The sequence below is a fragment of the Mobula birostris genome, chromosome 3 (genome assembly GCF_030028105.1).
Source record: "Mobula birostris isolate sMobBir1 chromosome 3, sMobBir1.hap1, whole genome shotgun sequence".
In the NCBI taxonomy this organism is placed as follows: Eukaryota; Metazoa; Chordata; class Chondrichthyes; order Myliobatiformes; family Myliobatidae; genus Mobula; species Mobula birostris.
The window spans coordinates 140,300,554-140,314,256 of record NC_092372.1 but is presented as its reverse complement, the minus strand read 5'-3'; the positions used below and the strand labels follow the sequence as shown (position 1 = coordinate 140,314,256).

At 41.0% G+C, this 13,703-nt stretch overlaps 1 long non-coding RNA gene across 1 annotated transcript in view; it reads right to left on the bottom strand.

The window, feature by feature from the left end:
- Positions 1 to 10,903: 10,903 nt before the first annotated feature.
- LOC140194719 (uncharacterized) overlaps positions 10,904 to 13,703 on the bottom strand; it is a 37,334-nt gene continuing 34,534 nt past the window's right edge. Inside the window, exons 3-4 of the long non-coding RNA XR_011885274.1 lie at positions 12,020 to 12,133; positions 10,904 to 11,839 (exon numbers count right to left, since the gene is read on the bottom strand). This is a non-coding gene — a long non-coding RNA (uncharacterized lncRNA). The remainder of the gene's footprint in view (positions 11,840 to 12,019; positions 12,134 to 13,703) is intronic.

Below are 13,703 nucleotides of genomic sequence, written 5' to 3'. Positions count from 1 at the left end.
TTAACTGGAATTGAAGCATGTATAACACATGTTTTGGGGAAATTGGCTATGCATATTGAATAACAGCTGGTGTAGTTGTGCTGCATGTGGGTATTTCAAGACTTTGTGGAGAGGAATGTTGGGATGGATGCTTGTTTATTAATCCCACTTGCAGAGATCCTTATTCATTCATGCTGCTTGCAGAAGGTGTGTCTCCGCAGGATAAGATACAGTGAAAGGCTGTAAGCAAGTTGCCCTGAGTACTCTTACAGACCTAATTGGCAGCTGAATATAGAATTGTACAATCCTTACAAAAGGCATAAATTTGACCGCTGGTCTATTGTTTTGGAAGAAGAATCAGTTTGAGATACCAGTGAATGGAAGAGTGGAGTAAAAGAAATTAAAATTGAGACAGAAAAAAAATCTGCTAATTGGAAGTGAAACCATAATGTTTTAGGAGAGAAATGAATACACAAAATGTTGGCAGACCAGGCAACTTTGTAGAGAATGAAATGAAGTTAACATGTCAGTGACCAGCTGATTTGGAGCTAGTTAAAAAGCTGTGAGAAATCTAGGAGAAAGGGTGAAGAAAGAGCAAGGAGGAAGGAAATGAGAAGGAATGCAGGTGAAACTAAAAGACAAAGGGGTTGATGGTGCAAAAAGAGTGTAAAGGGGTATGATAGAATCATTGTGTGACATTGGGATTCACTGAGCTGAATCCTGCAAGGAAATTCTGGCAGTTCCATGTTAAACTGCTGGTATCCACCCACGTAGTGTCAGCATATTTGGGAATTCCATGCTTTTATGCAAAACTGGCCCTCAAATTCCTGCTATTTTGTGGTGGTGCTCCAATAAGCCTTTGATTCTCTCTCCTATGTATTTAGCACATATTGGGTATTTTTGTACAAAATTTAGTTTGTGTTTTCTCTCCAGGTTATTTTCCATCCTGAAACCTATCAATTCTCACTGGGATTTTGATGTGTTTTTCCACAACTCTCATTCATCTCACATTTTTTAACATGGAAAACCACCTCTAGAGAAGGGATAAAATGCATACAAAGTAAAAAAAAAACAAACGAAAATGGTGTTTAAAATGTAGATAAAAGTTTAAGAAGGGTTTGAAATGAAGTGAATGATTATGTGAGATACAAATTTCAAAATATGGTACTCCAGAGCAATTGTATATATTTTTCTGTCAATAACCAAAACCCACAGGGGCCAATTATGCAAATACCCATTGCTGCTCCTGACATAACATGTAAGTGTGGCCCATGAGAATTTCGAGGCCCTGATTCTCTATAGAAAGAGGCATAGATGTAAAACACAGTAATACTAAAATGGATGTAGAGATAACAGCATTAAAGTATACTCTTAAGAAACAAGTGATGATGAAAAGGAGAGAGGAAAGGAAAATTGCCTTAGAAAACAACCCCTAGACAAAAACTATAAACATACAGATAGTTCCCATTCCAATGGGTTGATCCATTGCCTCCTCTTGTGACAAAATATGGCCACCTCAGGGTGGAGGAACATCACCTTATAGTCTAACTAGATACCCTCCAAACTGATGGCATGAATATTGATTTCTCCTTCCAGTAAACCATTTTCCAACTCCCCACTTCCTCTATTCCCCGCTCTGACCTTTTACTTCTTCTCATCTGCCTATTACTTCCCCCCGTGTCCCTTCCTCCTTCCCTTTCTCCTATGGTCCAATCTCCTCTCCTATCAGATTCTTTCTTCCCCCAGACCTTTACATTTCCTCCCCACCTGGCTTCACCTATCACCTTCCAGCTAGCCTCCTCCCCCCACCTTTATATTCTGGCATCTTCCCCCTTCCTTCTCAGCCTTGAAGAAGGGTCTTGGCCTGAAGCATTGACTGTTTACTCTTTTCCATAGACGCTGCCTGACCTGCTGAGTTCCTCCAGCATTTTGTGTGTTTTGCCTTGGATTTCCACCATCTTCAGACTTTCTCGTGTTTGAAACAATTGTACTAGTGCTTCTCTTCTGAATTCTGTTCGATGTTTTCATGTATCAGATTATGGAAGTGGAGAATAAAAAGTATTTAACATGAACAGCTGGGTACATTTCTAGGATTAGTAAATTAGGATTCTATCATTCTTTTTTTTCTTATAACAAAGTATGAAAAATATTTTTCTTCGTGCTCTCTCACATGTCCAAATGTTCAATAACAGTAGACAGTCTTCCCAAACAAAAAAGATTATAAACTGCAGCAAATATAACCTGGTGAAAGCTCAGAATAGTATGCTTTATTTGGGTTAAATTACCTTAGACAAAATGCGAATAAGTGCTGTTTGTAGCAAACAGGCTTAGAAAAACAAAAATAATCAGTTATTTTCTTCACATTGGTATATTATTCAATGGCTAATTTTAGAAAATTCATTTGAAGCGAGGCTATTTTGATGCCTTCAAATGAATCATCCTCTAAAGCACTAATTATCCAGCTAATTCTGAGGAACATAAATGCAGTGGAAATCTAATTTGGGTGTTCTCTGCAGGAGGTGCATTTTACATTTTGCTTTATCAGTTTAGTGCTAAAGTGATGAAAATGAAAAATAGCTGCAATACACTTCTAGCTAGCTTCTTTTCCCTTCCCAGTAAGGTGACTTCAAGTTCTGTTGCCCATAATGCCATCTCACGTCCACATGACAACTATAATAGTTCTGAAGCAGGGGTTCATCAGGAAGCATTAACAGTTCCTTTCCTCCCACAGATGTTGCTCAAACTGTAAGAGCAGGAACATTCAGTGATAGAGTACCCCATCTACATTAATCCCATTTTACAGCAGAAGGTCATATCCTTCCATGCTTTGCTTATTTAAGTATTTGTCTTGATTTCTCTTAATCACAATTATTGTAAATACCACCCACCCCCTCCAGATACTCTCTCTTTTCCCTACTCCCATCAGGCAGAAGATACAAAAGCCTGAAAGTACATACCACCAGGTTCAAGGACATTTTCTATACTGCTGCTATAACACTGAGAAATAGTTCCCCTGTTCGATAAGATGTACCCTTAACCTCACAATTCACCTCATTGTGACCTTACTGTCTACCTGTACTGTGCTTTCTCTGTACCCTAACATGTTATTCTGCACTCTGTTCTCGTTTTACTTTGTAATACTTTTACTTCAAAGGCTTATGGGAGGACCTGAACAAATACGCCATAGTTGTCATGAACTCTATAAAGACGCTTGTGGATGAGTGTTTACCCACAACATCATTCAGTCTTTCCAACCAGAGGCCCTGGATGAACCAAGAGATCCACAATCTGCTGAGGGCTAGACAGTGGCATTTTGGTCTGGCGACCAAGAAAATTACCAGAGTTTCCAGTGTCAATTCCAGACCAAAAACATGAGAAAGTCTGCAGATGCTGGAAATCCAAAGCAACACACACAGAATGCTGGAGGAACACAGCAGGTCAGGCAGCATCCATGGAAATGAATTAACATTCAACGTTTCAGGCTGAGACCCTTCTTCAGGACTCAAACTTGAAACACAGAAGGATGCTTGGCAGGTGTGGTAGGGCTTCAATGCTATCCTTTCTCCAAAGCAAAACCAATCAACCTACAATAGGTGACAATAAGGTTTCACTCCCAGGTGAACTCAATTCCATTTTTGCTCACTTTGACCAGCATAACATGGTGGCACCTTCACAAACGCCCAACAACACCAACAACCCTGTGATTTCAGTCTCTGAGGCCAACGTGGAGGATGAACCCACAGACAGCATTTGGCTCAGATGGTGTACCTGGCTCAGTATTGAAGACTTGTACTATTCAAAGAACTGAAGTGTTTATTAACATCTTCAACCTCTCACCTTGGCAGTATGAGGTACCCACCTGCTCCAAGCTGGCTTCAATCAAATGGGCTGCCAAGAAGAACTTGGTAATCTGTTTCAAGGACTGTTGTCGAGTACCACTTATATCCTCTGTGATGAAGAGCTTTGAGAGATTAGTCATGAAGCATGTCAACTCCTGCCTGAGGATTTACTTGGATCCTTCCAAGTAAAGACCATCATAACAGGTCAACAGCAGATGTTGGCTCTTCACTCAGCTCTGGAACATCTGGACAGTGAAGATGCATACATCAAGATGTTCTTCATTGACTACAACTCAACATTCAATACCATCATCCCCTCAAAACTAATCAATAAGCTCCAAGATATTGGCTTCAAAAACTTGTTATGCAATTGGATCCTTTTAGGTACTGTATTCCATCTACCATTTCATTGCCCATTCTCCTATGTACTGGAGCTGCTCCCGCCTATGGTCAGACCACACTTAGGTCCCCTCTAGTTCGCTTACCAGCCCCGACTAGGAGTTGAGGATGCCATCGTCTACCTGCTGAACCGTGTCTACGCCCACCTGGACAAGCCAGCGAGCACGGTGAGGGTCATGCTTTTTGACTTCTCCAGTGCGTTCAACACCATCCGCCCTGCTCTGCTGGGGGAGAAGCTGACAGCGATGCAGGTGGATGCTTCCCTGGTATCATGGATTCTTGATTACCTGACTGGTAGACCACAGTACGTGTGCTTGCAACACTGTGTGTCTGACAGAGTGATCAGCAGCACTGGGGCTCCACAGGGGACTGTCTTGTCTCCCTTTCTCTTCACATTTACACCTCGGACTTCAACTACTGCACAGAGTCTTGTCATCTTCAGAAGTTTTCGGATGACTCTGCCATGGTTGGATGCATCAGCAAGGGAGATGAGGCTAAGTACAGGGTTACAGTAGGAAACTTTGTCACATGGTGTGAGCAGAATTATCTGCAGCTTAATGTGAAAAAGACTAAGGAGCTGGTGGTAGACCTGAGGAGAGCTAAGGTACCGGTGACCCCTGTTTCCATCCAAGGGGTCAGTGTGGACATGGTGGAGGATTACAAATACCTGGGATACGAATTGACAATAAACTGGACTGGTCAAAGAATACTGAGGCTGTCTACAAGAAGGGTCAGAGCCATCTCTATTTCCTGAGGAGACTGAGGTCCTTTAACATCTGCCGGACGATGCTGAGGATGTTCTACAAGTCTGTGGTGGCCAGTGCTATCATGTTTGCTGTTGTGTACTGGGGCAGCAGGCTGAAGGTAGCAGACACCAACAGAATCAACAAACTCATTCATAAGGCCAGTGATGTTGTGGAGATGGAACTGGACTCTCTCACGGTGGTTTATGAAAAGAGGATGCTGTCTAAGTTGCATGCTATCTTGTTTAATGTCTCCCATCCACTACATAATGTACTGGTTGGGCACAGAGACTCATTCCACTGAGATGCACCACAGGGCGTCATAGGAAGTCATTCTTGCCTGTGGCCATCAAACTTTATAACTCCTCTCTTGGAGGGTCAGACACCCTGCGCCAATAGGCTGGTCCTGGACTTATTTCATAATTTACTGGCATAATTTACATATTACTATTTAATTATTTATGGTTCTATTATTATTTATTATTTATGGTGCAACTGCAATGAAAGCCAATTTCCTCCGGGATCAATAAAGTATGATTATGACTAATCGGTCTAAGACCTTCTACAGCCTCCCTGCTTCCTCAACACTACCTGCCCCTCCATCTATCTTCATATCATCCACAAATCTGGCCACAAAGCCATCAATTCTGTCATCCAAATCATTGACATATTACGTAAAAAGAAGCCACTAGTCACCAGCATCCATTCAGAAAAGGCTCCCTTTATTCCTGCTCTTTGCCTCCTCCCAGTCAATGCTTTATCCATGCTAGTATATTTCTTGAAATACCATTACCTCTTTTCTTGTTATGCAGCCTCATGTGCAGCACCTTGTTAAGGGCCTTCTGAAAATCCAAGTACACAACACCCACCAATTTTCTTTTGTCTGTCCTGCTTGTTATTTGCTCAAAGAATTCCAACAGATTTGTCAGACAAGATTTTCCCTTAATCAAACTATGCTGACTTTGATCTATTTTACCATGTGCTCCAAGTACCCTGAAACCTCATTCTTAACAGTTGATTCTAACATCTTCCCAACCACTGATGTCAGGTTAACTGGTCTATAATTTCCTTTTGCCTGCCTCCCTCCCTTCTTGAAGAATGATGTGATATTTGCAATTTTCTAGTCCTCTGGAAACTTCACAGAATCTAGTGATTCTTGAAAGATCATTCTTAAAACTTCGACAACCTCTTCAGTTACTTTGTTCAGAACCTTTGAGTTCAGTCTATCTGGTCCAGGAGACTTATTTACCTTCAGACTTTTTAGTTTCTCAAGCAGCTCAACTCAGCTCAACACTGAACTGATCGCTGAGCACAACCTGTGGACTCACTTTCAAAGGACTCTACAACTCTTGTTCACAGTATTTATCTATCTGTCTGTCTGTCCTTTTTTGAGTTTGCACAGTTTTTCTTCTTTTGCACATCGGTTGCTTGTCAGTCTTGCTTTGTGTGTAGGTTTTCAAAATTCAAGATTCAAGATTGTTTAACTTCATTTCCAGTACACAAATGTGAAAGAGAACAAATATTCCAATGCAGAAGAAAAAATACGCATCAAGATAAAGAAGAAAAAAATACTATATATATAAATAAACAAGATAGCTAAAATACATAGATTGATTGTATGTCCTTAAGTGACATTCAACACAGGAATGTCTGTACATAAGGTGACCCTGACATGAAATGATAAATTAGTGGTAGTGGGTTGTGTGGAGTGGTGGGCTATTGAGTGGAGGTGTTGATCAGCCTTACTGCTTGGGGAAAGTAACTGTTTTTGAGTCTTGTGGTCCTGGTGTAGATGCTACATAGCCTCCTCCATGAGCAGGGTGGGTGTGATTCTTAATGATATTGCTGGCCTTCTTCTGGCATCTTTCTATATGTATGTCCTTGATGGTGGGTAGGGTGGTGCTGGTGATGCATTGATTCTATTGTATTTCTTTTTTCTACTGTACAGTTCTGCATGAAAACTGATCTCAGGGTGGTATTTGGTGACAAATACATAATTTGATAATAAATTTACTTTGAACTTTGAACTTTACTTCATTGTGCTGTTATAATAACCTGTATGGATGGTATGTCAGACAAGTTTTCCAATGTACTGTACTATATGTGACGACAATAAGCCAATTTACCAATTTATTCTGTGTGCCCTAGCTAGTGTTTTGTAAATTTGTAAAACATTATAACTTCTATTGCCTGATCTAGGAAGAAAAGCATACTGTAAGCCTTCTTCTCCACCCTACCTAATTGTGCTGCCACTTAAAGGAAACTATGGTCTTAACCCTAAAGTGATTCTGTTCTTCAACGTTGCTTTATGCCCTAGCATTTGCTTTAACTATTCTACCCATATCTGACTTCCTATAATGCAACACCTCACACTTGTCAGGATTACCTTCCATTTAGATTTCTTGAAAGAGAGCAATCAGTGAACCTTATTATCAAATTCATGCTGAACTTGATAAGTCATTGCATTCAGAATAAAGAATATACTTACCATTTGAAAAGCAGAGGTAAATTGTCAGTGTTTTTTTTTTCAAAATAGCCAGCACTGATTATGGAGAATTGCTACAATGTGCTAAGAGGATGTACTTGGACTATATTTGACTGAATTGTCAAAAAAAAAGATTGTCATGTCAAATATCAGGAAGTGGAGATATAGGGATTATATGATAATTTATTCAGTTTTATCTTTGAAGGTTGTTCAGAGAACATCAGAGACTGCAGACATATTGTAGAAGTATAAAATGCATTAGTATTATTAAGATACATGTCATGATTGTTGGAATAATGAAAATGCCTTATCCAGATGCTCAAATGTATTCTTGAATTCTGAGCCACTATATTGAAAGTGTGAAAACAACAATAATATATTTTAAGATCAGATTCCAGATTATGTACATTATTTGAGTTCGTATTTCATTTTTGTCAGCAGTCTTGCATACATTACAAACTAATTAAATTAAGAATCACCTGAAGCACAAAGGAGTCAGATAGGTTGACCGAGCATCATATAACCTTGATGTCAAGAAGTTGGCAGCAAATTATTTATAGCCACTCAGATATTGCACTATAGTGCATACAGTTAGATTATAGAAATGTTCAAAGGTTTGACAAATCCTTCCCTTCCCCTCATTATTCTCTTGATCGGAAAATTTCAATTTGGTAAAGTCTCCTCGGTGCTGCATTGTTCCATTAATCCATTCATACTTCCATGAGGTTAACCTGAAGAGTTCTGGTAGACTGTATCACAGCTTAAGCATCTCCAATATGTGTACATAATACTTTTCAGCAGTAATCAATCGGCATTGATAAGTGGCAGGATTGCTGATAGATTTGTAATATATACTTCCTACCCTGGGGTTATGATGTCAGCTGTTGAGTCTATAACATCACCTTAATTAAGCTCAGAATGTTTAGCACAAAAGATCAGATATGAAACCTCTTTGATCTCCATAGATTTAATTTTGTCATTGTTTGATGGTTTATGACATAAAGGAAATAACTATAGAAGGATTTTGTCAGATAGTAGATTTAAACTGGAAGGCGAGTTTTCTGTCCATCAACATAGGTGCTTTATAAGATAAAGGAGGCAAAACGTGTGTATTTGATATGATCTGTTTGATCTATTGTTTCGAATGTTCAAAGTGAGGAACTTTTGGGTTTTCACAGTCACCACAACACTGGGGGGTGGGAGGGGTTGTTAGTAAAATACAATGAAATGTGCATATTTATTGAATGCTGATTGCTATGACTAATCCTAAAGTAGATCTACATTATTTCTTGGCTTTGTGCATAATTTGTGAAGTGTAATAATAACCTTAATGCTGTTTTCTTTTATCTATTATTCATTTTTCAAAATCTGCATGTCTTTGGACATGTCTTTTCGAACCGTCATTGAGAAGGTGGTGGCGAACCATTTTTCTGAATAGCCACAGTCTTTTTGATGAATGTACTTTAGAAGTGCTGTTGGAGGGGGTGGACGGGTGGAATTCCAAGATTTAGGCCCAGCAATGATGTAGGGATATCAAAATTATTTAAAGTCAAGATGTAATGTAACTTGGAAAAGAAAATGCAGGCAGCAGTTTGAAACCCTTGTCCTCATTGATAGTAGAAACTGCAGGCGGTGCTTGATTTTTCAAAATGAGTAATTACAACATTTTATAGATGGTATATTTGTAGGCATGGTACATTCACTGTGGTGGAAATGAATGCTTACTGGCATTAATGTGGCTGCTTCAGTTGAGTTTCTAGTCATTAGTGACATCCAAGCCTCCAAGAGGATCACAACCTAGTTGTAGGGTTTGGAGGCTTGTGTGCCTCAATGACTCAGAGTTCTACTGTATGTTGGCTAGATGCTTCGGCTCTTGGTAGGGTCACTCATGCCGAACAGGTCAAAGGGTAGAGACCAGACTAACAGTGGTCCACTGGTTCTCCAGGTTCAAGGGTTCAGCTCAGGGCTAACAACCTTGACTGGTAAAACAAAGTTGTTATGGAAACACCAATGAAGATTCCCTCTACATGTGAGTGGATGGTAATCCTGAGTTTTCATTGGGGACTTGCATGACTGACAGTAGGGAAACTACTGACATGACGAAGGAAGCCTTGAACACTACCAGAGGTGGAGGACCTTATGGTTGCTCTAACTACCAGCGGCATAATGGGCAGTAAGTAAGTAAGTGACTTCCAAGATGCTGATGGTGGGGTTATTCAGTCATTACAGTGCCATAGCATTGTCAAGGGTCAGTGGTTAGAGAGTCTCTTGTTGGAGATGGTCATAGCCTGTCACTTCTGAGCAGAAATGACACAGGTAATTGTCAGTCCACATCTGAATCTAATCTAGGTTTTGTTGCAAGAAGCTAATCACAGGCTCATTTGCTGAGCATTTGAACGTTGTGCAATTATGAGCAAACAGACCCATTTCTGACCTTGTTGTGGAAAGTTAGTCATTATTGACAAACCTCAAAATGATTGTAATTAGGACACCGCCCTGCAAAACTTCGCTGATGATTTCTGATGGCTGGGATTGCCACAACCTTATGAAACACTGTCATGTGGTAAACTACTGCAACATATTTCAATTCAGTTGAGAGTCAGGGATCTTTCTTTGATGTTTCATAGTACCTTATGAGAGAATCTTAAGCACTGGTCTGGCAAGTCATTTGGAAACCGTGGGGTTTTTGTTTTGTTTGGAATGAGAAATCAGAGTCTGTGATTTAAAGCAAGCATAGCAAAACAAGGATCAAACCCACATAGAATATTAGAGTCATATCCATCTTTACCATTAGCTAAATAGACTCACAGCATTTTACAGCACATAAATGTGCCCTTTCAGCACACCTCAAACTCAGTACTTGCATGCATTCGGCTGATATTGCTCTGTGGCTTTCCTGTCTAAGAACCTGTCAAGATTCATTTTCAATTTTGTAATTATATCTGCCCCTACCAGCATTTCCAGATATCCATCAGCCTCTGCGTGGGAAAACTTGACTCTCCGATTTCCTTGAAATTTCTCGCTTTTCACCTTAAAAGTGTACCCTGTAACTCTATTCCCCACTGCATGGGGGTGGGGACCAGTGACACTCTACCTGTTGATTGATGCCTCTCATAAATATACATCATTCCTCAGTGTCCAGGATTCCAGTGATAATAAACCAATCTCTCGTTATAACTACAACATCAATGGGGCTCAGGAACGAAGGCAACATCAGCCAGCTTGTTGACATTACTTAACACAGTTGATGGCCCACTTGAGGAAGTGTTTGAAAATTAATTTCACACTTTAATCAAGTATTTTCTGATATATTTCAAAGCTACTGATCTAATCAGACATCAAAGGAGGCAATCAGTCATTAACTGATGAATCTGAAACACAGCAAGAGATTAAAACTATAATTTTTCAACCAAGGATTAGAAAAAGACTCAGATTAATTTCATTATTTATCACATGTACATTGAAGCATACAATGAAATATATGTCATTTTTGTTAACAACCAACACAATCCAGGGGCCTGCAGGTGTCGACACACACACCAGCACCAATATAGCTTTCCCACAATGCTTGACAGAACAACACAGAACACAACAAGCAAGCAAAACAAGAGTCTTTTCTTCATCCCCAACACACACTCATGTACACAGACAGTCTTCCAGCCCCAATATAGGCCCCTGGGCCCCCAGTGGACTTGTGGATTCACAGACAATGGGCTTCTCCAGTGGACTCTCAGACTTCTAGACCCAGGGCTTCAACTTCCAGACTTCCGATCAATCTTCGGGCTTTGTCTTTCAGTATCGACCACAGGAGTAAATGATGATGGGATTCTGAACTCCAAGCCTTGAACTTCAGATTTGCTACATCGTGTACTTAGGGGGTCATTGGCCCTCATGCCTCTAGCTTGCTTGGAATTTTGATCATGGGTCTTGTCAAACTGTTGGGGACTCGCTGACCTGGTGGGCCACCAGCCGTAGTCCTCACTGGTCCTTGTCCACAGCGCTTGCCAGCCCCAACAAATATGGATGTCCTTCATCACACATCCACATCACTGGCATTCAAGTGCTGAATGGAGGCCTAGACTGCAGGTGTCCTTTGTCACATCTCCACATCGCTGGCCTTTGAGTGTGGAGTGGTGGCCTAGGCTCCAGCCTGATCTCTAACTCCTCCACATCCCTGTCCCTAAACGCAAACCTGGCCCCTAATTCCCTTCTATGCCCCCAAAATAAAACTTCAAAAAAAACCCATTAAGTCTGAGCCACGACCTTGATGGAGACAACAACTCGGCACCATTTTGTTGTTGCACAAAACACGGATTTATGTTGACGCCTTTTGCCAGCAAAGTGATGGGGGAGTAATATTGATGCCCTGTTTGTCCATTCAAAGCACCCTGTCGCTGTAAGCAAAGTAAAATAGGATATCTTGCATAAGTTTGTAAAATCAGGCAGAAAGTTGTAAATACTAGAAGCAATTGTCCATTACTGTATGCCTTACAAGCAGGGGAATAATATCAAGAAACAAAAAACAAAGGGGTACTTTAATAACAATAAATGCAAGAATGCATACTATATGTTACCTGTAACATAGATTTGTAGAGAGCCTTTTCAAGGGTGAAGGGACAATTTTGAACGAGGTTAGAGGTGACATCGGATGCATGACAACTCTGGCAGGGTTTGCAAGTCATTACTTCCTACAAAACAAAACCCAATAGTACGAATGGCAGCAATGCTTCACCACCAGATGAACTCAATGCATTCTATACTCATTTTGAAAGAGAGAACACAACTACAGCTGTGAAGATCCCTGCTGCACCTGATGACCCTGTGATCTCTGTCTCAGAGGCTAATGTTAGGCTATCTTTAAAGAAAGTGAAATCTTGCAAGGTGGAAGGTCCAGGTGGAGTACCTGGTAAGGCATTGTAAACCTGTGCCAACCAACTAGCGGGAGTATTCAAGGGCATTTTCAACCTCTCACTGCTATGGGCGGAAGTTCCCACTTGCTTCAAAAAGGCAACAAATATACCAGTGCCTAAGAAGAATAGTGTGAGCTGCCTTAATAACTATCGCCCGGTAGCACTCAGATCGACAGCGATGAAATGCTTTGAGAGGTTGGTCATGACTAGACTGAAATCTTGCCTCAGCAAGAACCTGGACCCATTGCAATTTGCCTATTGCCACAATAGGTCAATGGCAGATGCAATCTCAGTGGCTCTCCACATGACTTTAGACCACCTGGACAACACAAACACCTGTGTCAGGGTGCTGTTCATCAACTATAGCTCAGCCTCAGCATTTAACACCATCATTCCCACAAGCCTGATTGAGAAGTTGCAGAACCTGGGCCTCTGCACCTCCCTCTGCAATTGGATCCTCGACTTCGTTAGATTCTGGACTAGTTCCTGAGGATTGGAGGGTGGCTAATGTAACTCCACTTTTTAAAAAAGGAGGGAGAGAGAAACTGGGGAATTATAGACCGGTTAGCCTAACGTCGGTGGTGGGGAAACTGCTGGAGTCAGTTATCAAGGATGTGATAACAGCACATTTGGAAAGCGGTGAAATGATCGGACAAAGTCAGCATGGACTTGTGAAAGGAAAATCATGTCTGACGAATCTCATTGAATTTTTTGAGCATGTAACTAGTAGAGTGGATAGGGGAGAACCAGTGGATGTGGTATATTTGGATTTTCAGAAGGCTTTTGACAAGGTCCCACACAGGAGATTAGTGCGTGCAAACTTAAAGCACATTGTATTGGGGGTAAGGTATTGATGTGGTTAGAGAATTGGTTAGCAGACAGGAAGCAAAGAGTGGGAATAAACGGGACCTTTTCAGAATGGCAGGCGGTGACTAGTGGGGTACCGCAAGGCTCAGTGCTGGGACCCCAGTTGTTTACAATATATATTAATGACTTGGATGAGGGAATTAAATGCAGCATCTCCAAGTTTGCGGATGATACGAAGCTGGGTGGCAGTGTTAGCTGTGAGGAGGATGCTAAGAGGATGCAGAGTGACTTCGATAGGTTGGGTGAGTGGGCAAGTTCATGGCAGATGCAATTTAATGTGGATAAATGTGAAGTTATCCACTTTGGTGGCAAAAATAGGAAAACAGATTATTATCTGAATGGTGGCCGATTAGGAAAAGGGGAGGTGCAACGAGACCTGGGTGTCATTATACACCAGTCATTGAAAGTGGGCATGCAGGTACAGCAGGCGGTGAAAAAGGCGAATGGTATGCTGGCATTTATAGCGAGAGGATTTGAGTAC